The sequence below is a fragment of the Piliocolobus tephrosceles genome, chromosome 4 (genome assembly GCF_002776525.5).
Source record: "Piliocolobus tephrosceles isolate RC106 chromosome 4, ASM277652v3, whole genome shotgun sequence".
Taxonomy (NCBI): domain Eukaryota; kingdom Metazoa; phylum Chordata; class Mammalia; order Primates; family Cercopithecidae; genus Piliocolobus; species Piliocolobus tephrosceles.
This window is the reverse complement of record NC_045437.1, coordinates 166151954-166177768: the sequence shown is the minus strand read 5'-3', so window position 1 is coordinate 166177768 and position 25815 is coordinate 166151954.

Sequence of the window (25815 nt, the reverse complement as noted above, 5' to 3'; positions counted from 1 at the left end):
TCTACTATCAACATCTCACATCAGAGTAGTTACATTTTTTATAACTAATGAACCAGCACTAACACGTAATTATAACTCATAGTTTGGATTCACTCACAGTGTTGTACATTACACAGGTTTTGACAAACGTATGATGACATGTACCCACTATTACAGTATCATACAGAATAATTTCACTGCCATAAAAATCCTCTCTGCTCTGATTTATTCCTCTCACTTGCTAGGAAAGTGGAAACCACTGATTCTTTCTATATCTCCATAGGTTTGTCATTTCCAGAATGCCATAAAGTTGGAATCAAACAGATATAATTGTTTTTAGATTAGCTTCTTTCACTTAGTTATATGCAATTAATGTTTTGATATGCTTTGACTGTGTTCTCGCCCAAATCTCATCTTCAACTGTAGTTCTCATAATCCCCACGTGTTGTGAGTATTTCACTTAATTATATGCAATTAAGGTTCTGATATGGTTTGGCTGTGTCCTCACCCAAATCTCATCTTGAGCTGTAGTTCCCATAATCCCCACGTGTTGTGAGTATTTCACTTAATTATATGCAATTAAGGTTCTGATATGGTTTGGCTGTGTCCTCACCCAAATCTCATCTTGAGCTGTAGTTCCCATAATCCCCAGGTGTTGTGAGTATTTCACTTAGTTATATGCAATTAAGGTTTGGATATGGTTTGGCTGTGTCCTCACCCAAATCTCAACTTGATCTGTAATACCCATAATCCCCAGGTGTTGTGGGAGGGACCTAGTTGGAGGTAATTGAATAATGGAGGCAGTTACCTCCATGCTGTTTTTGTGATAGTGAGTTCTCTTGAGATCTGATGGTATTATAAGGACTTTTCCCTCACTTCACTCTGTAATTCTCTTTGTTGCCGCCGCATGAAGAAGGACATGTTTGCTTCCCCTTTCACCATGATTGTAAGTTTCTCAAGGCCTCCCCAGCCCTGCAGAACCGTGAGTCAATTAAGCCTCTTTTTTTTAAAAAATAAAGTACCCAGTTTTGGGTATGTCTTTATTAGCAGTGTGAGAATGGACTAATACAGGTTCCTTCATGTCTCATCATGGCTTGACAGCTAACTTATCTTTAATGATGTATGGTATTTTGTTTATATATATTGTAGTTTATTTAACCATCCACCTACTGAAGGATATCTTGGTTGCTTCTGAGTTTTGGCAATTATGAATAAAGCTGCCATAAAAATCTGGGTTCAGGTTTTTATATAGATATAAGTTTTCAACTAATTTGGATAAATATCAAGGAGTGTGATGGCTAGATTGTACGGTAAGAATCTGTTTAGTTTGTAAGAACTGCCAAATTCTTCCAAAGTAGTTGTACCATTTGCATTTCTGTCAGCAGTGAATGAGGATTTCTGTTGCTCCACATCCTTGTTAGCACTTAGTGTTGTCAGTGTTTTGGATTTCACCATTTAATGATGTGTAATGGTATCTCAGTGCAGCTTGGATTTGTAATTCCCTGATGAGGTATGATGTCAAGTCTTTTTGCATATGGTTATTTGACATCAATATATCTTCTTTGAAGAGATATCTGTTCAGTTATGTGGATATTTTTCAGTCTAGTTGTTCATTTTGTTGTTGAGTTTTAAAAGTACTTTTGTATATTTAGCACAATAGTCCTTTATCAGATATGTCTTTTGCAAATATTTTATCTGTTTATGGCTTGTCTTCTCACTTTCTGGTTTTAATTATTTTTTAAAATAAATTTTGTGCATATTTAAGGTACACAACATGATGGTACAAGATATACATAGTAAATGGTTACTATAGTGGGAGAGATGAACATATATGCCATTTCATATTGTTACCAATTCTTCCCCCCATGGTAAAAGCAGCCTTAGTCTTAAATATAATACACTACTATTAACTATAGTCCTTATATTGTACATTAGATGTTTTGAGTTGTTTATCCTGCATATTTGCTACTTTGTTTCCTATAATTGTTTATACACTGGTTTTCTTTAGTCCTTTCAACATATTCATAATAGAAAGATTTTTATAAGTTTGAAAAAATTAATTTCAAATTAAAAATTAAGTTTGTGACCAAATTAAGTGACAGTAGAAATACATCTAGACATATTCTGACAAAAATTTTGAATTTGTATGACTAAAAAAAACTTCCTTCAAGTTTCCAGGCAGAAAAAATAATTGGTCCCATATTCTAAGGGGCTCACAGAAAGTAATCCTCAATATTCCCTGCAACACAGAATGCTGGAAGATAATAAAGCATCTAACCAAAGAGATTTGGGGCGAAAGTCTATGCTTCAAGTATTCTGTTCCTAGTGAATGTGTTATTCATATGTATAGACAATAGAAAGACATTCTCAAATATGCAAAGGTTTGAGTAATTTACTATTGATCCATCCTTGAAAAATGTACTTGTGCTTCTTGCTGCTCAAACGTAATACATCAGCATCACCTGGGAGCTTGTTAGCACTACAGAATCTCAAGCCCCACCCCAAGATCTCCAGGTGATCAATATGCACATTAAAGTCTGGGAAGCACAGTCCTAGCTGATTAAACATAAAAAGTAAAACGTGGAGGTCTGACTATAAAAAAAAGTATCCATTGATACCAATTAAACATATAAAGATGTCCAATAATCTTAGTGCTTTAAAAACCATCCTTGAAAAATGATATATAATAATGTAATAAAACAAAACTTTGTATTTAAACCTGCATTAGGCCTTTTTTGTGTGTGTTGCTATAAAGAAATACATAAGGCTGGGTAATTTATAAAGAAAAGAAGTTTAATTGACTTACAGTTCTGCAGTCTGTACAGGAAGTGTAGTGCTGTCATCTGCTCAGCTTCTGGTGAGGGCCTCAGGAAGCTTCTAGTCATGGCAGAAGGCAAAGAAGGAGCCAGAATGTCACATGGCAAGTGCAGGAGCAACAGAGCAAGGCGGCAGATGCCATACACTTTTAAACAATTAGATCTCACATGAACTGAGAACTCACTTATCAAGGGAATGGTGCTAAACCATTCTTGAGGCACCCCCCACCATGATCAAATCACCTCCCACCAGGCCCTACCTCCAGCATTGAAAATCACATTTCAACATGAGATTTGAAGGAGTCAAACATCCAAACAATAGAAAAGTCCTTAGGTTTTATTGGCTAGGGATTTCTATATAATTTGGATGCTTGTCTTCTCTACCTCACCAGGGAGATGAGTATGATGTGGAAAATAAAGATGGCACTAAATTGCTTGCCTTTATAAGGGTGATGTCATTTCACAAAGGAAGTGGTGTACAGTGCCTAAGACAAGATGATACATGAACCTATTAACTATGGAAATTAAAACAAATAAATGAAGCTAGTATTTAAAAAAAAAAAAAACGTTAAGATAGGATTGAAGAAGGGTAAGCAATGACTTACTATTAGTACTTTGTGTTTCTATTGGCAATGTCTGTTCTCTCTGGGAAAGGTCACACCTTGATTCCTTTTTTTTTTAATGCAACAAAATGGGAATTACAAAGAAAATGAAACATAGAGAATGGTCAATGAATTGTGTCAGTTTCTTCCTTATAGATTGCAAGGCCAAGTATTCGAGGATGATTTCCTGTTCTTCCCACCCCTTCCTGAAAATAGATTCTATACAGGTTCAAACAGTCTGTGGGCAGTGGCTGGTGGGGTCAACGGCAAAGGGGTTTTTCATGCAGGCAGCAGCCAGTTGCCACCAACTGCAGGGATAACCAGTGAATGATCTACTCTGGGAGTTGGGGCAGGAACAAGTGGAAAATAGAACATGTCTGATTTTTAAAATTACTTTCTTCAGAGTAGGTAGTATGAGCCCATGTTCGCAAATTCTATTTGCCTTATTTTAGGTACAAAGAAACAAATTTCATCTAATCTCATTTTATTTTATTTAAAAATCAATGTTATAAACATTTTACTTTTGTGGGAAAGTATAGAGGTCAACATTGTGGGCATCTACATATCTATCAATCAGATTTGTTAAACCTTAAGATTTTACACGTTCACTTCAGATATATTTTTTAAAAACCTCAAATCATTTCAGTAACAGTTTAGGACTGCTGTGTTAAATAAAGTTTATGAGAGGCTATTGTTTTGGACTAGCCTCCTGTACTAGGCCCAGCACACTATGCCAAACCATAGTAGAGTCACTTATGCTATGTGCCACATAATCAAATTGAACTTTGAAACAGGCCAGTTTTCCAGACAGGTGGAGATTCCATTCAACCTGAGTCAGCATAATAAGGAAGTCCCCTGTTTTAACCCTATTAGGAAAGTAACTTCAAAACAACCAGTCTACTTTTTGTTCTTTGATTATGCTTGCTTCTGCCCTTTTTCTGCCTATAAAGACAATCTGTGCTTGGCTCATTGGAGTATTCATTCTATTTTATAGATAGAGTGTTGCTAGATTAGAGAATTGCAAATAAAAGCCTATTAAATCCTTAAATTAAATTTGTTGTAATTTTGTCTTTTGACAGTTGAATACTCCTCCCCAGTCCTATTCCCCTGTCCCCCATACAGAAATAACCACTACCATGGATTTGAATTTGATGTCTTTTATTTTAATGGTTTTTAAAAGTATTTTTGGTACAAATCTATATTCCCTAATTGGTGTATTTTTGCAGATTTTGAAAACTGTTGCTATACTGTATGTGTTTTTCTACAACTCATTTTTTCTTACATTATGTTTCTGAGGACTTTCCATGTTAATGTGACCCCAATTGATTCATTTTAACAGTCAGAGTTTTCCATTGTTGAATATTCTGTGATATATCTAGTCCCTTGTTAATAAGCCTTTAATTTGTTTCCTGTTTCTTTGCTCTTGCATAGTGCTGTGAGGAGCATTATTATGCAGTTCTTGTGTATGCATGCAAGTTTCTCCAGAGGAATAGAATGTAAGCTCAACATCTTTACGTTTACTTGTTATAACCTAATTGCTCTATAAGATATCTGTACCAATCTTCTCCCTCCCAGGTGGTATATGAGAAGTCCTATTATTCTACAACTTCAACACTTGGTATTGTCTGACTTTAAGATGTTTGCCAATTTAATGGGTGTAACATTGTATCTCATTGCTGTTTTAATTTGTACTTTCCTTATAACTTTAGGAGTTGAACATTTTTTCATAAGTTTATTTACTATATTCCACAGAAAGAGGGGGGAGATAAAAGTCACTTAACATGTTCAACAATGATATTTCATCTCTTATTCTCTCCTTTTCAGACCTGGATATTGCCACATAATATTTGCTTTTAAATGACTAGGTAATACAGCAGTTCCCAACTTTTTGGCAGCAGGGACTGATTTCATGGAAGATATTTTTTCCACAGACAGGGGAAGGAGCAGGATGGTTTTGGAATGAAACTGTTCAGATCATCAGATATTAGACTCTCATAAGGAGTATGCAACCTAGATGCCTCACATGTGCAGTTCACAATAGTGTTGGCACTTCTATGAGAATCTAATGCCACTGCTGATCTGACAGGAGGCAGAGCTCAGACAGGAATGCTTAAGTCATCCACCACTTACTCAGTTACTAACAGGCTGCGGACTGGTACCAGTCTGTGGCCTGGGGGTTGGGGACCCTTGATGAAATGGATTCCATAATATCTATTACTTACCTGAAACAATTTTTCCTTTTTGGTAGAACAGATGGATTCATGTTGCTGTTGTTCTTGTATTCTTAGGCATTCTAAGGTATCTGTGATCTTTTAGAGACATGGACTATCTCCTGGAAAGAAGAGAGAATAACGCTGAACACTCTTAGCATGTCTTGATTAAAGTCCCTTTGTTTAGAAATCATGCTTATGTTCTGGTGTATACCAGAAACACCATTCACATTTTCATTAATTCACCAATAAATTTAAATAGCTACTATTTAAGGGGCATAAATACCTTAAAGAAAAATAATCCAGTCGGAAAGACTTGCTTTAATCAAACATTTCCACCCAGTGAGATCACTGCCATGATGTCTGAGAAATCAGCATCTTATGAGGAGCCACAGCATACTAGTTTAAATGGTATGTTTCCTCTAGGTACACACGGAAGTACATCCCTTCAAGTACATTGTAGCATAAAAAGAGGCACGTCACTGTGCAGGCCAAGCTGCTGCTGCAGCCACTGATGTACCTGTGAGAGGGGCCACCCAATGGGAAGAGGATGGACTGGGCATGAAGGGCCTGGACTTCTATCTTGTTCCAAGGCAATGTAATTATGACACAAATAATGTTCACAGATTTTAAGTCAACAGTAAGTAAGTTGCCCCACCCATTGCAGCAAATGACGTTATTTCATCTGCTCGACAATCTTGAGGCAAGAACCTTCCCTTATCACATGCCATGATGAAGTGTGAGCTCCTCTGTCTGAGACTTGTTTAACTCTTCATATCCCTCCAGTATCCTCTAAAGAAAGAATCAGGTTTCCCTCCTCCCTTAACTCCTCAGATGACCTTCTTAAATCTTCTTATGAGTTTTGTAGAGTAAAGGTTTGTGTTTATCTTTTCTCTGTTAATAAACTAAGAGGTTGCTGAAGTTAGAATTTGGTGTTATTCACCTTTCTATCCATGGGTCTAGAACAGTGTCTGGAGCCAAAAGAGAGCAGACACTGTGAAGTGAAATGAAGTGGAAACTTGCTTTGGTCTCCTGAATCTTTTAGGTGCGCTACACCAACTTTTGTGTGGCCCACACTAACAGCTTATGATTAATCAGCTTCCTTTCATTCCAATTTGTACAGGTGGTTTTTCATTTTTGTTTTTAATCTGCCTCAAAAGTTTGAATGTTTATAGAAATTGGTAGAGTAGACATAAATGTCATTTCTAAAGAGTGACTGTTTAAGGCTCCTAGTTTTATCCTGGTCTGAGTCATTGGCTAAAAATGTCAGGACAATTTATAACATTAAATGAATGGTAAGTTCCAAGTGATAATATCAAATGACATGATGAAAATTGAAAATTTATTAATATATCAGAACTTGTCACCAGAGCTAAGATCTGTCTAAACAATTTGAATTTGTCAGTCTGTCTCTCTTACTGCATTTGTCTTAGGTCAATTCTCTAAATACACACTTCCTGGGATGAATCTTGTGATGCTGGTTATCAGGACTAGTAGCGTTTGAGATCCCTGCTCAGCAACATTTTACTGAGTCATTCGCTGTGACGGGTGAGAATGGTACTGCCGAGTAATGATTATTTTTAGACAGGCAGCTAGATATTAGACATACATCAATGTTCAGGACACTCAAAAGGTAACAGTAAATAGGAAGACATTTAATTCTCCTTTTTTTTGCTGATGTGATATTTTTGTTGATGGATTATATTTCTGGGAGAAAGGAGGTTTCTAGATAAGTAGTACATTCTTTCCAATTGAAAAATATGAAATGTGTTAAGAGTTCCTAGGGACTTGACTGAATAATCAGTTCTAGGAGCTTTGTCTGTCTATAAGACCCAAATTTGCTTCCCTGCAAGAGTGTATTGGTCCTTGGAGCCTACAGGAAGCAAATGTTGACAGCGGCGCTTAAATCAGTGTGTCGTTCTTTACTGCAGGCATTTTCGCCTTGTAGAGACATCGTGGTCATGCTGTTGTACACTTACTTTTTTCTCCCTCATTGTAGATTACATTTTCCAGGTGAATAGAATTGAAGCCCTTAGATGATATAGCATCCCTGTGAGAAATTATGTAGCTAGTATAGAGACCTATTGCCAAACAATTACCAAATAAAGCAGCCTTCAGAGCCTGGCATTACACTACTGTTGCACTCAGTCAGGCACAGCCATCTGTATCATTTCCTAGGCAGGAAGCACATCATTTTTAGTGTCATGCTGTGGCCCCTTGTGGCAGATAGACTTTGGGTGTAGGGCCTGAAAGTCTTGTTTGCTACTTTGGCAATAGCTTATCTTTCATATGCCAAACCGCTTTTAATGAGGGAGTGTGAGTGGTTAACACATGCTCTCTTCCCTTTTCTTTCGGTATTTATGAAGTCAAGAATGCAGCAGCGGTTTGGTTTTCTGTGTGCTCATGGGGATACATATTTTGGTAAGTGCTGACACCTTTTTTTCCCCAGAGGATTCCATTGTCTCCTTTTTGCTTACCTTGCTACACTTTCATTTTTAATACTCTGGTCACTCTTTCAAATGCCTGAGGCATTTGATTCAGTGGGAATGGGGAGAGGAAGAAATTTATAGAAATGTTTTCTAGGTTGTATTTATGAATTTATTGGTGGTATATCATATTCCCAATACATGGAGAGTTTCAATATTTTTTAAAATGTCATTCTGATATTTTATTCTAAGCAGCAAGCCTAAATCAGGATTTTGTAAAAAAGGAACACTTGAAAAAATATCTAAAATAGAACATTAAGAAGCCTAGCACAAATTCCCTGATGTGATAGATATGTTTATTTCTGCATAAAACATAAAGTGAAACTCACAGAAGCTTAGCTCATTTGATAAAATCATACTTGTTTAATAGCAGTTTATTTTCTTTCAGCGTCTGCCAACAATTTACCCAATGAGATATTTAGTTAGAACAGGTAAATGTTAATTCACTCCCAAGAACTTGAGTCATCACTAAGTGAATAATTTTGTTCACCTCTTGGGTAATTCAGAGTCCTAGTTTGTGCCTCTAGTAATCCAGAATGCTGCTGAATACTTGTGAAATGTTCCCAGCATGGCAGATGCGGCTAGTACCCTTGCTATAAAGAAAATAGGCCATGCCGTGAAAAGATACAATCATACAAAAGGGAAACAATAGGAAAAAGTTACCATCTGAACCTTATGTACCATGTCATTGTGTTACGTGCATTACTGTGTAGACAATTCATTTGACCATTTTATAGATGATGGAACTGAGGTTCAAAAAAGGTAAATAATTGCCTGAAGAATGGGAAGAGAAAAAGCAAAACCATGATCTTCTGATGCCAAAGCCCTCACTCATTCTTTGTTACACCATGTTTCCAGAGCCAATTCTGTTAATGGAGAGGTAGAGCTGCAGTTCAAGACGCATATTATTTTGCATTTACAATTAGTTTCCAGTGAAATGAAAGAAGTAGTTCCATACCCCTCGACATTTAAGTTAAGCATCTGTAAGGAGGGAGGAAGACATTTTTAGGAATATTTTCTAGGCTATATTATTTATAAATTTATTTGTTGAACTTGTTATTTTCCCAGTCGGTGGAGAGCTTCAGTATCTCAATTGTTATTTTGAATTTTCTAGAAAAAATTTAAAACAACTCTCAATCCTCAACTATAATTAAGACACATGAGTATTAACCTATAAGGCAGAATTTATGCAAAGCGTGATCTTTTCAGTCTTTGAGGATAAAAGTGTGACTTCCGGCTGGGTGCAGTGGCTCACGCCTGCAATCCCAGCACTTTGGGAGGCCGAGGCGGGCGAATCACGAGTGTAGGAGATCGAGACCATCTTGGCTAACACATTGAAACCCTGTCTCTACTAAAAAATACAAAAAATTAGCCAGGTGTGGTAGCGGGCGCCTGTAGTCCTAGCTACTCGGGAGGCTGAGGCAGGAGAATGGTGGGAACCCGGGAGGTGGAGCTTGCAGTGAGCCAAGATTGCACCACTGCACTCCAGCCTGGGTGACAGAGTGAGACTCCGTCTCAAAAAAAAAAAAAAAAGTGTGACTTCCAACAGTGTGAACTAAATCTGGCACTTACTTCTGGTGTGACTTTTCTGTCTTTCCAGTTTGATTATGTACTGACTCTTATGAAAATGAATCAGCATTTCTCTGAGCTGACATTGATTATAAGGGGTTCTAAGTAAAATTGGGCCTTGGCTATTCAATGACATGTTAGATGATGTTTTCTGTATGCTTTTATGACTGTGTTAATTTATCATCCGTACTATCATTGATGTGTAGGAACTTAAGCATAAAATGCACAAGAAAATTTTGATTGAGAAATAGCAAGTGATGATGGATAGCAAATAAGTGGTAAACATTGAGTGACTTTATTTAAAAGAAAAAAGAATTTGAAGCATGTTTACTTCAAAATAAACCAGAGAATTATGCCTATTTTTTTCCTCCTAGGTGTCTGTGCTAATCTTCACATTTGCAGTTGCATCACATTCGTTTTTAATTGCAGCATTAAATAAAGATAATTAGTTTTAACTGGAAATTAAAATGAGGCTTTAAAATTTATAACTTTCAGATGCCGGGTTTAAAAAAACTCCCCATTAACTTTTTAAAATATATTCTTCTTTGCCATCCTCCAACAGAAAATTTAGAATCTAGAGTTTTGCAGCCTGCAGATAAGAATGTTAGATTCTAAATCTGAATGCAAACATGGGAACAATGAAATTTGAAATGCATTTGGTCTCCAAATTTAATGTGTTGTCAACAGGAAATATAAGAATGAATTATATTGAATATCTCTGCATTCAGAGATTTAAACTCATGTTTAGATCTACTCTATTCACTTTAGGCTGTACACAAACATTAGTCAACTTTCAAGAACTATGTTGTAATGTAATGCAAGACAAGTAGAAACTGCAGTACATTTACTAAGAGAAACAAAAAGGTAAACCTCAATGAACTTGGTTCTTGGGAAATCATTTAATTTTGTCTTCAAGTCTTCACAGGCATGCCCATTAGCATCTAGTCATCCTCTCTCCTGGGAATTCTGGGATGTAGAAGAACATGCTGAACCACCTCCAGAATCAGGAGTTAGAAAAAGAGAGATAAAATCATTGTATAAAGGAGGAGAAAATAAGATGGTGGAATAGGAATCTATACTGTTCATACCTTCTGCAGGAACATCACATTTTAACAGCTGAATACACAGGAAAGCACTGTCTCAAAAACTAAACATCAGTTGAACAATCACAGCACCCGGTTTTAACTTCATATAATGGAAAGAGGCATTGAGGAGGGTGGGAGAGAAGAGACAGTCTCAGATTGCCAACACCATCGCTCCCCCATCCCCCAGCAATGGCCATGCAGCATGGAGGATCCGTGCATTGAGGGAGGGAGAGTGCAGTGACGGGGTACTTTACATTGAACTCATTGCTGCTCTGTCATAGCAGAGATCAAAGATGTGCTGGGTTCAGCCGGTGTCTGTACGTAGAGGGAGCATTTGGACCTGACCTAGCCAGAAAGGAATTGCCCATTCCATCAATTGAAACTTGAGCTTCTTGGCAAGCCTTGCCATTGCACACCAAAAGTGCTCTGGGGTCCTAAATCTTGAAAAGCAGTCTAGGACACAAGGACTGCAATTCCTAGGCAACTGTTAGTGTTGAGCTGGGCCAAGAGGACTAGGGTTGCATGTGACTTAGGGAGACACCAGTTGGGCAGCTAAAGGAGAGCTTGTACCATCCCTCCCACAATGCCCAGGCAGTGAAACTCACAGAAATAAAAGTATCGTCCTTCCACTAACAAGAGGAGAGCAAAGAATAAAAAGGACTTTGTCTTACATCTTGGCCACAATAGGATAGGGCACTGGGCAGAGTTGTGAGGTCCCCATTCTAGGCCCTAACTCCTAGATGACATATTTAGATACACCCTAGGCCTGTTGCCTTGAAGGGCCCCATCCTAGCAGGATTCATCACCTGCTGAATAAAGGGCCCTTGGGTCTTGAAGAACCATCAGCAATGCCCAGGTAGTATATGGTGGACTCTGGGTTCTGAGAGTCCTGAGATATACTGATATGGTAACCCAGCACATTCTCAGCTGTGGTGGCTACAGTGAAAGACTCCTGTTAGAGAAAATCAGAGGAAAAAGTAAAGGGAAATTTGTTATACTTCAGGTACCAGCTTGGCTACAGTAGGATAGAGCAGCAAGCAATCTCTTGGGATCCCTGAGTCCAGGCCAAGGCCTTTGGACAGCATTCTAGACAACTGTTCTGGGCCAGAGAGGGCCCCACTGCCCTGAAACATGAGTCCCAGGCCTGGCAGCACTCACCACAAACTGAGTGAAGAGCCATTGGGCTTTAAGTGAATGTTAGTGGTAGCCTAGAAGAACTCCCCTGCCATGGGATGGGGGTGGTTGTACCCACAGGGAGTGAAGTGCGGGAGGGACTTTATATTGTGATTTGAGTGCCAGTATAGCCACAGTAGAATAGAACATCCAGCAAATTTCTCAGGTTTTTGGTTCCAATCCCTAGCTCCCAGACAGCATCTCTGGACCTGCCTGGGGCCTGGGGGAACTTGCCAAAGGACACAAACATGGCTGGCTTCATAAACTGCTGATTGTAGAGCTCTAGGGCCTTGAGTGAACATAGATAGTAGCCAGGTAGTTATGTTGGGCCTTGGGCAAGACCCAGTGCTGTGCTGACTTCAGATTTGACCCCGCATAGTCCCAGTGGCAATGGCCACAGGGGTGTTTGCATCACCACACCTCAACTTCTGGGTGACTCAGCACAGAGAGAAGGACTCCATTTGTTTAGGAGAAAGTAAGGGAAAATAACAAGAGTTTCTACCTGGTAAGCCAGAGAATTCTTCTAGATCTTATCCAAGACCACCAAGGTGGTACCTCTATGAGTCTGTAAAAACCACAGTGATACTGGGCTTGTGGTGCTTCTCTAGAGTTGAAAAATGCAGTTGACATACTGAAGAATGCATCAGAGTCACCCAATAGTGGAACTGATCAAGCAGGAGAATTAGCTTGAAGACACACCATTTGAAAATATACAGTCAGAGAAGACAAAAGAAAAAAAGATATGAGAACGAAGCATACCTACAGGATCTAGAAAATAACCTCAGAAGGACAAATTTAAGAGTTTGTGGGCTGAAATAGAAGGTAGAGAGAGGGGTAGAAATTTTATTCCAAGGGATAATATCAGAGAACTTTCCAAACTTAAAGACAGATATAAACATTCACATACAAGAAGGTTATAGAACATCATGCAGACTCAACCCAAAGAAGACCACCTCAAGGCATATAGTAACCAACCTCCCAATGATCAAGGATAAAAAGAGGATCCTAAAAGCAGAAAGAAAAAAGAAATAATATAAAATAGAGCTCCAATACATCTGGAAGCAGACTTTTCAGTGGAAACCTTACAGGCCAGGAGACAGTGGCATGACATATTTAAAGTGCTGAAGGAAAAAGCTTTTACCCTAGAATAATATATCTGGTGAAAATATCCTTCAATCACAGAGCAGAAATAATGATCTTCCAAGACAAAAGCTGAGGGAGTTCAATACCAGACCTGTCCTACAAGAAATGCTAAAGAGAGATCTTCAACCTGAAAGAAAGGGATGTTAATGAACAGGAAGAATCCAAAGGAACAAAACTCACTGGTAATAGTAAACACACAGGAAAATATAGAATATTTTAGCACTATAATTGTGGTGTGTAAACTATTAAGTAGAAAGACTACATGATGAACCAATGAAAAATAACTATAACTTTTCAAGACAGTACTATAAGACATACAGAAAAAAAAGTTATAAAGCAGGTGGACAAAGTTAAAATGTAGAGTTTTAATTGTTTATGTGATCAGTGTTAAGTTGTCATCAGTTTAAAATAATGAGTTATAAGATAGCATTTGCAAACCTCATGGTAACTTCAAATTGAACAACATAGATATACAAAAGACAAAAAGCAAGAAACTAAATCATACCAACAGAGAAAATCACCTTCACTAACAGGAAGACAGGAAAAGAGGAAAGAAGGAAGAGAAGATCATAAAACAACCAGAAAACAACAAAATGGCAGAAGTAAGTCCCTACTTAGCAATAATATTGAATGTAAATGGACTAAACGCTCTAATCAAAATCTATACAGTGGCTGAATGGATTAAAAAAATAAGATCCAATAATGTGTTGCCTAAAAGAATCACACTTCATCTATCAAGATACACATATACTGAAAGTAAAAGAATGGAAATGATATTCTATGCCAAAAGGAACCCAAAAAGAGCAGGAGAAGCTATACTTATATTAGACAAAATAGATTTTAGGAGAAAAACTGTAAGAAAATACAAAGAAAGTCATTATATAATGATAAAGGGGTCAATCCAACAACAAGTCATAATAATTTTAAATATATATACGCCCAACACTGCAGTACACAGATATATGAAGGAAATACTAATATTATTAGAGCTAAAGAGAGAGACCTCAAGATAATAATAGCTGGAACTTCAACACCCCACTTTCAGCATTGGAGAGAGCTCCCAGACAGAAACTCAACAAAGAAACATCAAATTTAATCTGTACTATAGAACAAAGGGACCTAATAGTTATATTACATTTTATCCAAAGCTTGTAGAACACATTCTTCTCTCTAGCATGTGGCTTACTCTCAAGGATAGAGCATATGTTAGGTCACAAAACAAGCCTGAAACCGTTTTAAAAAATTAAAATAATATCAAGTATCTTCTCTGATTACAATGGAATAAAACTAGAAATCAACAATAGGGATTTTGGAAAGTATATAAAAATATGGAAATTAAACAAAAATGCTCCTGAATGACCAGTGAGTTGATGAAGAAAGCAGGAAATAGAAAAATTTCTTGATACAAGTGATACCATAACCTATGAGACACTTACCAAAACCTATGAGACACAGCAAAAGCAGTACTAAGAGGGAAATTTATAGCTATGTGTCTATATCAAAAAAGAAGAAAAACTTCAAATAAATAATCTAACGATACATCCTAAAGAAGTAGAAAAGCAAGAGCAAACTGAACCCCAAAATAGTAGAATAAATAATAAAAATCAGAGCAGAAATAAATGAATTTGAATTGAAGAAAACAGTAAAAAAGATTAACAAAAAGTTTGTTTTTTTGAAAAGATAAACAAAATTGACAAACCTTTATCCAGACTGTGAAGATAAAAAGGGGAATAGACTCAAATAAATCAGAAATGAAAAAGGAGAAATTACAACTGATACCACAGAAATTCAAAGAATTATTAGTGGCTACTGTGAGGAATGATATGCCAATAATTTGGAAAATCTAGAGGAAATGGACAAATTGTGGGATAGAAGATCAATGCACAAAAATCAGTAGCATTTCTATATGCCAACAGTGAACAATCTGAAAAAGAAATTAAAAATGTAATCTCATTTACAATAGCCACACATAAACTTAAATACCTAGGAATTAACTTAACCTAAGAAGTGAAAGATCTCTACAACAAAAACTATAAAAACACTGATGAAAGAAATTGAAGAGAATACAAATAAAGGGAAAGATACCAATGACATTCTTCACAGAATAGAAAAAAATAATCCTGAAATTTATATGGAACCACAAAAGACCCAGAATAAGCAAAGCTATCCTGAGCAAAAAGAACAAAACTGAAGAATCATATTTCCTGACTTCTAATTGTAGTATATAGAGCTATATTAACCAAAACAGCATGGTAGTGGCATAAAAACGAGACACAGACCAATGGAGCAGAACAGAGAAACCAGAAACAAATCCATACACCTACAGTGAATTCACTTTCAACAAAGTTGCCAAGCACATATGTTGGAGAAAGGACAGTCTCTTCAATACATTTGGTTAGGAAAACTGGATGTCCATATGCAGAAGAATGAAACTTGACCCCTATCTCTTACCACATACAAAAATCAAATCAAGATGAATTAAAGACTTAATTCTAAGACCTCAAACTATGAAGCCACTACAAGAAAACTTTATAGAAACTCTCCAGAATATTGGTCTGGGCAAAATTTCGTGAGTATTGTCTCACAAACACAGGCAACCAAAGCAAAAATTGACATTTAATCACATCAAGTTAATCTTCTGCACAGCAGAGGAAACAACCAACAAAATGAAGAGACATCCCAGAAAATGGGAGAAAATATTTTCAAATAACCAATCTGAGAAGAGACTAACAACCAGAATATAAAAGGAACTCAGACAACCCTATAGAAAAAATAATTCAATTAAAAATGGGCAAAATATTTGAATAGACATGTCTCAAAAGAAGACAAATGACAAACAGGCATATAAACAGGTGCTGAATATCATCATTATAGAAATGGAAATCAAAACTGCAATGAGATATCACCCCCCAGAGATGATAAAAGCTCCGTTAAAATGGCTTTTATCCAAAAGATAGGAAATAACAAATGCTGGTAAAGATGTGGAGAAAAGGGAACTCTTATACACTACTGTTGGCAATTTAAATTATTCCAACCACTGTAGAGAACAGTTTGGAAGTTTCTCAAAAAACCAAAAATAGGGCTACCATGTAATCAGCAATCTCATTGCTGGGTATATACTCAAAAGAAGTGAAATCAATATATTGAAGAACTATCTGTACTCCTGTGTTTGTTGTAGTACTGTTCATGATAGCCAAGATATGGAAGTAACCTAAGTGTATATCAATAGATGACTGGATAAAGAAAATTTAGTACTTGTGGCCGGGCATGGTGGCTGAAGCCTGTAATCCCAGCACTTTGGGAGGCCGAGACAGGCGGATCACGAGGTCAGGAGATCGAGACCATCCTGGCTAACACGGTGAAACCCTGTCTCTATTAAAAAATACAAAATCTAGCCGGGCGAGGTGGCGGGCGCCTGTAGTCCCAGCTACTCAGGAGGCTGAGGCAGGAGAATGGTGTAAACCCAGGAGGCAGAGCTTGCAGTGAGCTGAGATCCGCCACTGCACTCCAGCCTGGGAGATAGAGCGAGACTCCATCTCAACAACAACAACAAAAATTTAGTACTTGTATATAATGGAATACTACTCAGACATCAAAAAGATGGCATGTTGGTTTGCAACCAACAGGGATTGAACTAAAGGTGATTATATTAGCTAAAATAAACCAGGCACAGAAAGATAAATATCATGTGTTCTCACTTATTTCTGGGACCTGAAAATTAAGATAATTGAATTCATGGACACAGAGTAGAAGGATTGTTACTAGAGACTGGGAAGGGTAGTGCAGGCCTAGATGGGAGGTGGGGATTGCTAATGGGTTAAAAAAAAAAGAATGAATGAATGAATAAGACCTACTATTTGATAGCACAAAATGCTTGAGGTGTTGGATACCCTATTCTTCATGATGTGATTATTTCACATTGCATGCCTGTATCAAACCATCTCATGTGCTCCATAAATATATACACCTACCTATGTATACACAAAATTAAAAGTTAAAAACATAGACAGAATAAATATTAATTAGTATTTAGTAGCACAACAGGGTGACTATAACCAAAATAATTTAATTGTAATTTTCTAAATCAACTAAAAGAGAATAATTGGATTGATTGTAATACAAAGGATAAATACCAGAAGGAATAGATACCCCCTTTGCCATGATGTAATTATCATACGTTGTATGTCTGTATCAAAATATTTCATGTACCTCATATATACATGTACTATATACTCACAAAAATTAAAAGTAAAAAATTAAAAATCTTCATATGTGATATGGTTTGGCTGTGTCCTCACCCAAATCTTAACTTGAATTGTATCTCCCAGAATTCCCATGTGTTGCAGGAGAGACCTGAAGGGAAGTAACTGAGTCATGGGGGCTGGTCTTTCCTCAACTCTTCTTGTGATCACGAATGGGTCTCCCTAGATCTGATGGGTTTATCAGGGGTTTCTGCTTTTGCTTCTTCCTTATTTTCTCTTGCCACCACCATGTAAGAAGTGCCTTTTGCCTCCTGCCATGATTCTGAGGCCTCCACAGCCATGTGGAACTGTAAGTCCAATTGAACTTCTTTTTCTTCCAGTTTTGGGTGTGTCTTTGTCAGCAGCGTGGAAATGGACTAATACAGGAAATTGGTGCCAGTAGAGTGGGGTGTTACTTAAAAGATATCTGAAAATGTGGAACTGACTTTGGAACTCGGTAACAGGCAGAGTTTGAAACAGTTTGGAGTCCTCAGAAGAAGACAGGAAAATGTGGGGAAGTTTGGAACGTCCTAGAGACTTGTTGAATGGGAATGGCTTTGCCTAAAATACTGATAGCAATATGGACAATAAGGTCCAGGGTCTGGTGGTCTCAGATGAAGAAGGTGAAGAACTTGTTGGGAACTGGAGCAAAGGTGACTCTTGTTATGTTTTAGCAAAGAGACTGGCAGCATTTTTCCCCTGCCCTAAAGATTTGCAGAACTTTGAACTTGAGAGAAATGATTTAGGGTATCTGGTAGAAGAAATTTCTAAGCAGCAAAGCATTCAAAAGGTGACTTGGGTGCTGTTAAAAAACATTATGTTTCAAAAGGGAAACAAAGCATAAAAGTTCAGAAAATTTGCAGCCTGATGATGTAGTAGAAAAGAAAAACCCTTTTGTTTTTTGAGAAGAAATTCAAGCTGGCTGCAGGAATTTACATAAGTAACAAGGAACCTAATGTCAATCCCCAAGACCATGGAGAAAATGTCTCCAGGCCATGTCAGAGAGCTTCATGACAGCCCTTCCCATCATAGGCCCAGAGACCCAGGAGGAAAAAATGTTTTGTGGGCTGGGCACAAGGTCCCCATGCTGTGTGCAGCCTAGGGACTTAGTGTCCTGTGTCCCAGCTGCTCCACCCATGACTGAAAGGGGCCAATGTAGAGCTTTGTCTGTGGCTTCAGAGAGTGAAAACCTCAAGCTTCAGTAGCTTCCACATATTGTTGAGCCTGCAGGTGCACAGAAGTCAAGAATTGAGGTTTGGGAACCTCTACCTAGATTTCAGAAGATGTATGAAAATGCCTAGATGGTCAGGCAAAAGTTTTCTCCGAGGGCAAGGCCCTCATGGAGAACCTCTGCTAGGGCAGTGTGGGAGGGAAATGTGGGGTTGGAGGCCCCACACACAGTTCCTACTGGGGCACTGCCTAGTGGAGCTGTGAGAAGAGGGCCACTGTCCTCTGGACCTCAGAATGGTAGATCCATGGACAGCTTGCACCATGTGCCTGGAAAATCTGCAGACACCCCACACCAGTGAAAGCAGCTGGGAGAGAGTCTGTACCCAGCGAAGCCACAGGGGCAGAGCTGCCCAAGACCACAAGAACATACCTCTTGCATAAGTGTGACCTGAATGTGAGACCTGCAGTCAAAGGAGATAATTTTGGAGCTGTAAAATTTGACTGCCCCACTGGATTATGTACTTGCATGGGCCCTGTAACCTCTTTGTTTTGGTCAGTTTCTTCCGTTTAGGATGGCTGTATTCACCCAATACCTGTACCCCCATTGTATCTAAAAAGTAACTATCTTGCTTTTGGTTTGACAGGTTCATAGGCAGAAGGGACTTGCCTTGCCTCAGATGAAAATTTGGGCTGTGGACTTTTGGGTTAATGCTGAAATGAGTTAAGACTTTGGGGGACTGTTAGGAAAGAATGGTTGGCTTTGAAATGTGAGGACATGAAATTTGAAGGGTCTAGGGGGTGGAATGATATTGTTTGGCTGTGTCCCCACCCAAATCTCAACTTGAACTGTATCTCCCAGAATTCCCATGTGTTATGGGAGGTATCCAGGGGGAGGTAATTGAATCATGGAGGCTGGTCTTTCCCGTGCCATTCTTGTGATAGTAAATGGATCTCGTGAGATCTGATGGGTTTATCAGGGGTTTCCACTTTTGTTTCTTTCTTATTATCTCTTGCCCTTGCCATGCAAGAAGTGCCTTTCACCTCCCTCCATGATTCTGAGGCCTCCCCAGCCATGTGGAACTATAAGTCCAATTAAATCTCTTTTTCTTTCCAGTCTCAGGTATGTCCTTATCGGCAGTGTGAGAATGGACAGTATACTCAAGACAGTATGTCTTGAGTATAAGACACTTTACTAAAAATCTGTCATTGGTTATTGTTGCCTCTTTTGTCTGATTCAATACTTGCTGAAAAGTTTTACAGATAATAGAGATTAATGATATACTTGATTGGTTGTTGTTTTGTAGTCATTTCTCTTAAGTTTGACATTAAGTTGTTATCCTATAATACTACTTTAGTTTTACCATAAGTAAAACTGGTGCATGGAAAGTCTTATGGGAAGGAAATCTGCAGACTAAGTATGGTCCTGTGATGGTTAATATTAGTGTCAACTTGATTGAAGGATGCCTAGGTGGCTGGTAAAGTATTGTTTCTGGGTGTGCCTGTGAGGGTGTTGCCAGAGGAGAATGACATTTGAGTTGGTGGACTGGGAGCTGGGAGAGGAAGACCCACCCTCAATGTGGGTGGGCACCATCTAATGGGCTGCCAGCACCACTAGAACAAAGCAGGTTGAAGAAGGTGGCATAAGCTGGCTCACTGAGTCTTCTGGCTTTCATCTTTCTCCCATGCTAGATGCTCCCTTCCATTCCTCCTGTCCCTCTACATCAGACTCCAGGTTTTTCAAGCCTTTGGCTCTTGGATTTACACCAGTGGTTTGCTGGGGGTTCTCAGGCCTCTGATCACAGACTGAAGGCTGCACTGTTGGCTTCCCTGCTTTTCAGGCTTTGGTCTTACACTAAGCCACTGCTGGTTTCCTTCTTCCCCAGCTTGCAGATGGCCTATCGTGTGACTTTGCCTTGTGACTGTGTGAACCAATTCTCCTTAATAAACTCCCTTTCATATATACATATATCCTATTAGTTCTGTCCCTCTAGAGAACCCTAACCGAAACAGGCCCGTAATTGTTTTTTGTAACTTTGGTTCAGCCTAGTGCTTACTATAATTTCTAACATGTATATAAAGAGGTATATGTATAAAAGAAATCTCACAGTAACAGATTTGTATGCAATATGCAAATATTATAAGAAAGACCAACATGGCTTCATATTTATAAGTGGTCAGATATAACCTTAGATACAACAGTAGAATACTATTGAACTATATTATTGGAAAGCCATAAGAAATAGGGCTCTCAGTTTCAGCCTTAAAGGAGTTTTTCCATCTGGTGGGTGAGACAGAATATACATAGATGTGAATCACTTGGGTCTTATGATGCATCATGCAAACAAGTGGAGGCCAGTGCCCTGTGCTAAGAAGGCTCACGACAAAGTGGTATTCAGCAGTATTCCAATACAGAAGACTTCCTGGAGTTAGTAATTATTTTTGAAAAATTTTATTTAAAAACCTTATAGAACTAATATATGCACATAGGTTCTTTGGACATTCAAACAATTCAGAAGTACATATGGTACCAGATATAAGTTTTCCTTTATATCCTTTCTCAAACTTACAATTCTATTCACTTATGTAAGGTAACTTCTGTTAGCATTTGCTATATGATATGCTATATTCAGATTATCTCTATTTATCTATCATCTATTTTTCTTTCTATGTATCTGTCCATGAATGAGATCAAACTATATACATATTCTGCAATTTTCTCTTTAACTTGTCAATGTGTATTACAATTTTTCTCATGTTAGCATGCATATATATGTATTATGTATATTTTTTTGAAAAATTTTATATAGCATGTATATCCTAATGTAAACTTTCATTTATTGATTTTTACATTTCATCTATCACAAACAGCATTGCAATGAAAATTCTTGCAGTTAATTCATTTATTTATTTGCTTGATAGATGTTTATTGAGCGACTACTATATGTCAGGCATTGCCTTAGGTGTGGCAAAAATGAACAAAAAACACACAACTAACCAACCAATAAACCAATGATAACAAAAATATGTGGTTACTGATAGAGTTGGGACCATGGACTTAGTAATCATGATAAATACTTTAATGCAAAATTTTTTAAAGGTCAAAATTAATTAAAAGTTCTATGATAAAATATGAGAATTTTAAATAAAAAGAGTCTGTAGCTAGCTCATAGTCTAGTTAAGGAGACGTTAAATAAATACAAAATTATTATTATTACTATTATTCACAAATTGTGATGAGGGAAAACAATAGGCTATTATAAGAGAAGCCTGTGCTACATTAGATTCAGGTGTTAGAGACTGTCACAGATTGGTTTTCTCTAGAAGCCAATCAGAAGAGAATTAGCAGTTAGGGGGTTTGTTAGGGTGTGTTCTTAAGACCAACACCTGGGAGAGAAAAGACAGCAGGATTTGGGAGAGCGAGAGGTTGAGCTGCAATGCCTTCTCAGCTGGAACCTCAGGTGACTCTGTGGCAGTTCTGGAGGTAGAATGACTTCTCAAAACTACCAAGTTAGGACAAGAGGGATGGGCTGAGTCCTCATGTCAATAAATCACTTAAATGTGGACCACCTTGGGAAGGCGTTGTGTCCTTGAACCAGGTGGCTTTATTTAGTTAAGATAATTCCTGAAGGGGTCTGCAATGGAGTGCTGACTGCTGACTGCACTCACAGCATCTTGAAGGAGGCCTCAGTGGCACATCAGAGAGATGACAGCATCCACCATGGAAACCATATTGCAGGGGAAATGAACCTGCAGGAGAAACAGTAATATGAAATTCCTTCAACAAGTGTTTATGAAGCTCCTATTATATGACAGGTACGATTTCAAGTTCTAGAAAGTACTGCAGAAGATGAAGAAAAGTTTTTTTTAACTAAAGGCTTATGAGGTGCCATGACCTGTGTTAAGCCCTTGCCAAGAATTGTTTAATCATTCCTTTCCAAGGAATTTATAAACTGGGTCCCATAATCATTCCCATTTTACAGGTAAGAAAATTGAGGCTCAGAGATTTTGCAGCTTGATCATAATCTCACAGCTAATGAGTCATAAGCAGCATTTGAACCTAAAGTCTTTATACTACAATGTCTTTGAGTGTCCTTGATCTCAATTTAACATTGCCCTATTATTGTGTGCATATTAGACTATTCTGTATTATAGATTCCTAGAAGTAAGGTTGTTGTGTCAAAGTGTATATGCATTTTTAAATGTTAGTAGATACTACCAAATTGATCTTCAAACAGTACCAATTTATACCTTTACTCTGGGCCTATAGAAATGCATATTTGCCCACAGCCTTGTCACCTGTGGTTATTAACAATTCTTTTCATTACTGTTAAAATAATAAGTGAAAATTTAGTATAATTGTTATTTTAACTTGGCTTTTCCAAAGGACCAATGAGGTTAAGTCTTTTTTCATACTTATTGGCAATTTCAGGGTTTATTTCCTGTGAATTGCCTGTTTATAATTTTTCTGAACTTTTATTGTGTTATCTTATTTTCAGTAATTAGTAGTTCTTTGCCTATATGTTGCAAATATTTTTCACAATCTCTTTCTTGTTTTTTAAATGTTTTTATCCATCTCTCATTACATAATTTGTTTTGAAAAATTAAGTAGTCAAAGCTTTCAATCTTTAAGCTTTCTGGATTTTATGTCTTGCATAGAAAAGCTTTTTACATCTGAAATACAAAAAATGTTTTGTATTTTAATGTACATACATAAAATTGTGGAACAACCCATGTGGAATTTATTTATGTGAATTATGTGAGATAGATGTTTAACTTAATTTTTTTCCCAGTGGATAGCTAAAATTCTATTGAGTTTTCCTGAATGATTTTAAATGTTACTTTTATCATCTAACTCTCATTGATACTATCTCTGCTTCTAGATTCTATTTAGTTTTATTATTTTATTTTTCCATTCTTGAACCAATTTGATACTAATTATTGCTATATAGTTGTAATTACTGTATTTGGTAGGGCAAGTCTCCTTTCTTTGCTCTTCTAGGTGAACTTAAGAGTCAGTGTATCAAGTCCTACAAATTATCCCATTGGGATTTTGATTGGGATTGCACTGAATTGTAGATTAAATATGGATTAATTTGTAGATGACTTTACATGACTTAAATGCTTATAAAACACCTTGATAAGGTTAAGACTTGAAATCTAAAATATAGTTACCAATTTGTTCAGTTTTTACTTTGTCCTTCCATAAAATACAGTTTTCTTCATGTATCTTGTAACTTTCCTCACATACTTCTAGCACTTAGGACTAAATCATGAGACATTACAATATTTGCAGGTATTGTAATGAGTACCTTTGTTCATAACATCTTTGAATTATTTATTGCTCTGACATAAGAAAAAATAGCTAACACTTAAATATACTTTACTATATGCCAGGCATAGTGCTTTACATATATAAAAACATTTAATTCTCAAAGCAACTCAATGAGGATAGTGCCATTATTAATCTGATTTTACATAAGAAGATACTGAGACATGGAAAAGTTAAGTAACTAGACTACACAATTATAATATATCTGGGAAAAAGTGGAGCCAGAGTGAAACAAGGCAAAGAATTTCTCCACAGTCTGCTCTTGAACCACTATGTTTTGATCTGTGTGATGGTTGTTCTCCTAGTCATCTTACTAAATCCTTTTATTACTTCTGACCCTTCTTAAAGTTGTTTGATTAGGTAGAAATTGCATAATCAGCTTATCATGGCAATTTAAAATATTACATTTGCATACTTATTCTGTTTATGTCACTTTTTTCATATTGCTTGAGGATCTTGCCCTGCTTTTCCCATCATCTAGAGTACCTCCCATGCCCTTCTTTGAGAAGGTCTCAAACAGCATAATTATGTATGTTTCACGCATGCAATCATTTGTAGACTACTTAGGATTTTCTACATAGAGAGCCATCTTATTCACAAAGAATGTTCTTTTTACTTTTTTCCTTTTCTACCCATACATATTATTTCTTTTTCTAGCTGTATTGTTCTTGCTGGGACCTCCACTGAAATGTAGACACCTTTCCTTTGAGAAGGAAAGAGTTCATTGTTTTACCATTATGTGTGCTGTTACCTTTAGATTTTCAATAGATGTTATCAAGTTTAAAAAGTTTCCTTTTTTTGTAGTTTATTAGTTAATATGACTTGATATTTTGGATTTTGTCAAATGCTTTAATGCATTTATGAAGATGATCACTTTTTTGTTGTTGTTGTAATCTGTTTATATAGTGAGTTACATTGGTTGATTGTATTTTGTTAACCCAACCCTGAATTTCTGTGATAAACCCCATCTGATCATGATTTCTTATTCTTTTTACATAATGTTGGATTCCATTTAGTAATTTTTTTGTTAAGAACGTTTGTTTCCATGTTTATGATTGCTCTGTAGTTGCTTTTTCTTTTTAATGCTTGATTACCGGTCTTAGTAATAGAGTATTTTTGGATTCATGCAAGAAGTTGGAAAGTATTACCTTCTTATATGTTTTCTAAGAGTTTGCAAAAAAAAAAATGATATTATTTCTTCTTTAAAAGTTTGATTAAATGCATTAACAAAGCCACTTAGACCTGGAATTTCCTTTGTGAGAGGTTCTTAAGTACAAAGTCATATTTTTAAAAAATAGGTAAAAGGCTATTTGAGTTATATATTCTTTCTAAGTAAGCTTTCATGCATTCTTTGTTTCAATAAATTTATTTTATCTAGACTATGAAATTTACTAGCATAAAGTTCTTTATAATAATCCTTCATTATCTTTGTAATATCTGTAGGATCTGTAGTTATGTCTCCTCTCTCTTCCTGCTGTTGGTAAATCAATATTTTTTTCTGATCACTCTTTCTAAAGACTTATTAAACTTCTCACAGAAACAGCTCTTTGGTTCATTGATTTTTCTCTAGTTTTTTCTGTTTTCAATTCTATTGGTTTTTGCCTTTATTTTTGTAATTTACTTTCACTTACTTACTTTGTGTTTGATTTTTCTGTCTTTCTTTTTTCTTTTTTTTTTTTTTTCAGACGGAGTCTTGCTCTGTTGCCCAGGCTGGAGTACAGTGGCATGATCTCAGCTCACTGCAAGCTCCGCCTCCCAGATTCATGCCATTCTCCTGCCTCAGCCTCCCAAGTAGCTGGGATTGCAGGCATCCACCAGTACCATGCCTGGCTAATTTTTCTGTATTTTTAGTAGAGATGGGGTTTCACCGTGTTCACCAGGATGGTCTTGATCTCCTGACCTCATGACCTTGATCTCCTGACCGCCCACCTCAGCCTCCCAAAATGCTGGGATTACAGGCGTGAGCCTTCCTTCCTTCCTTCCTTCCTTCCTTCCTTCCTTCCTTCCTTCCT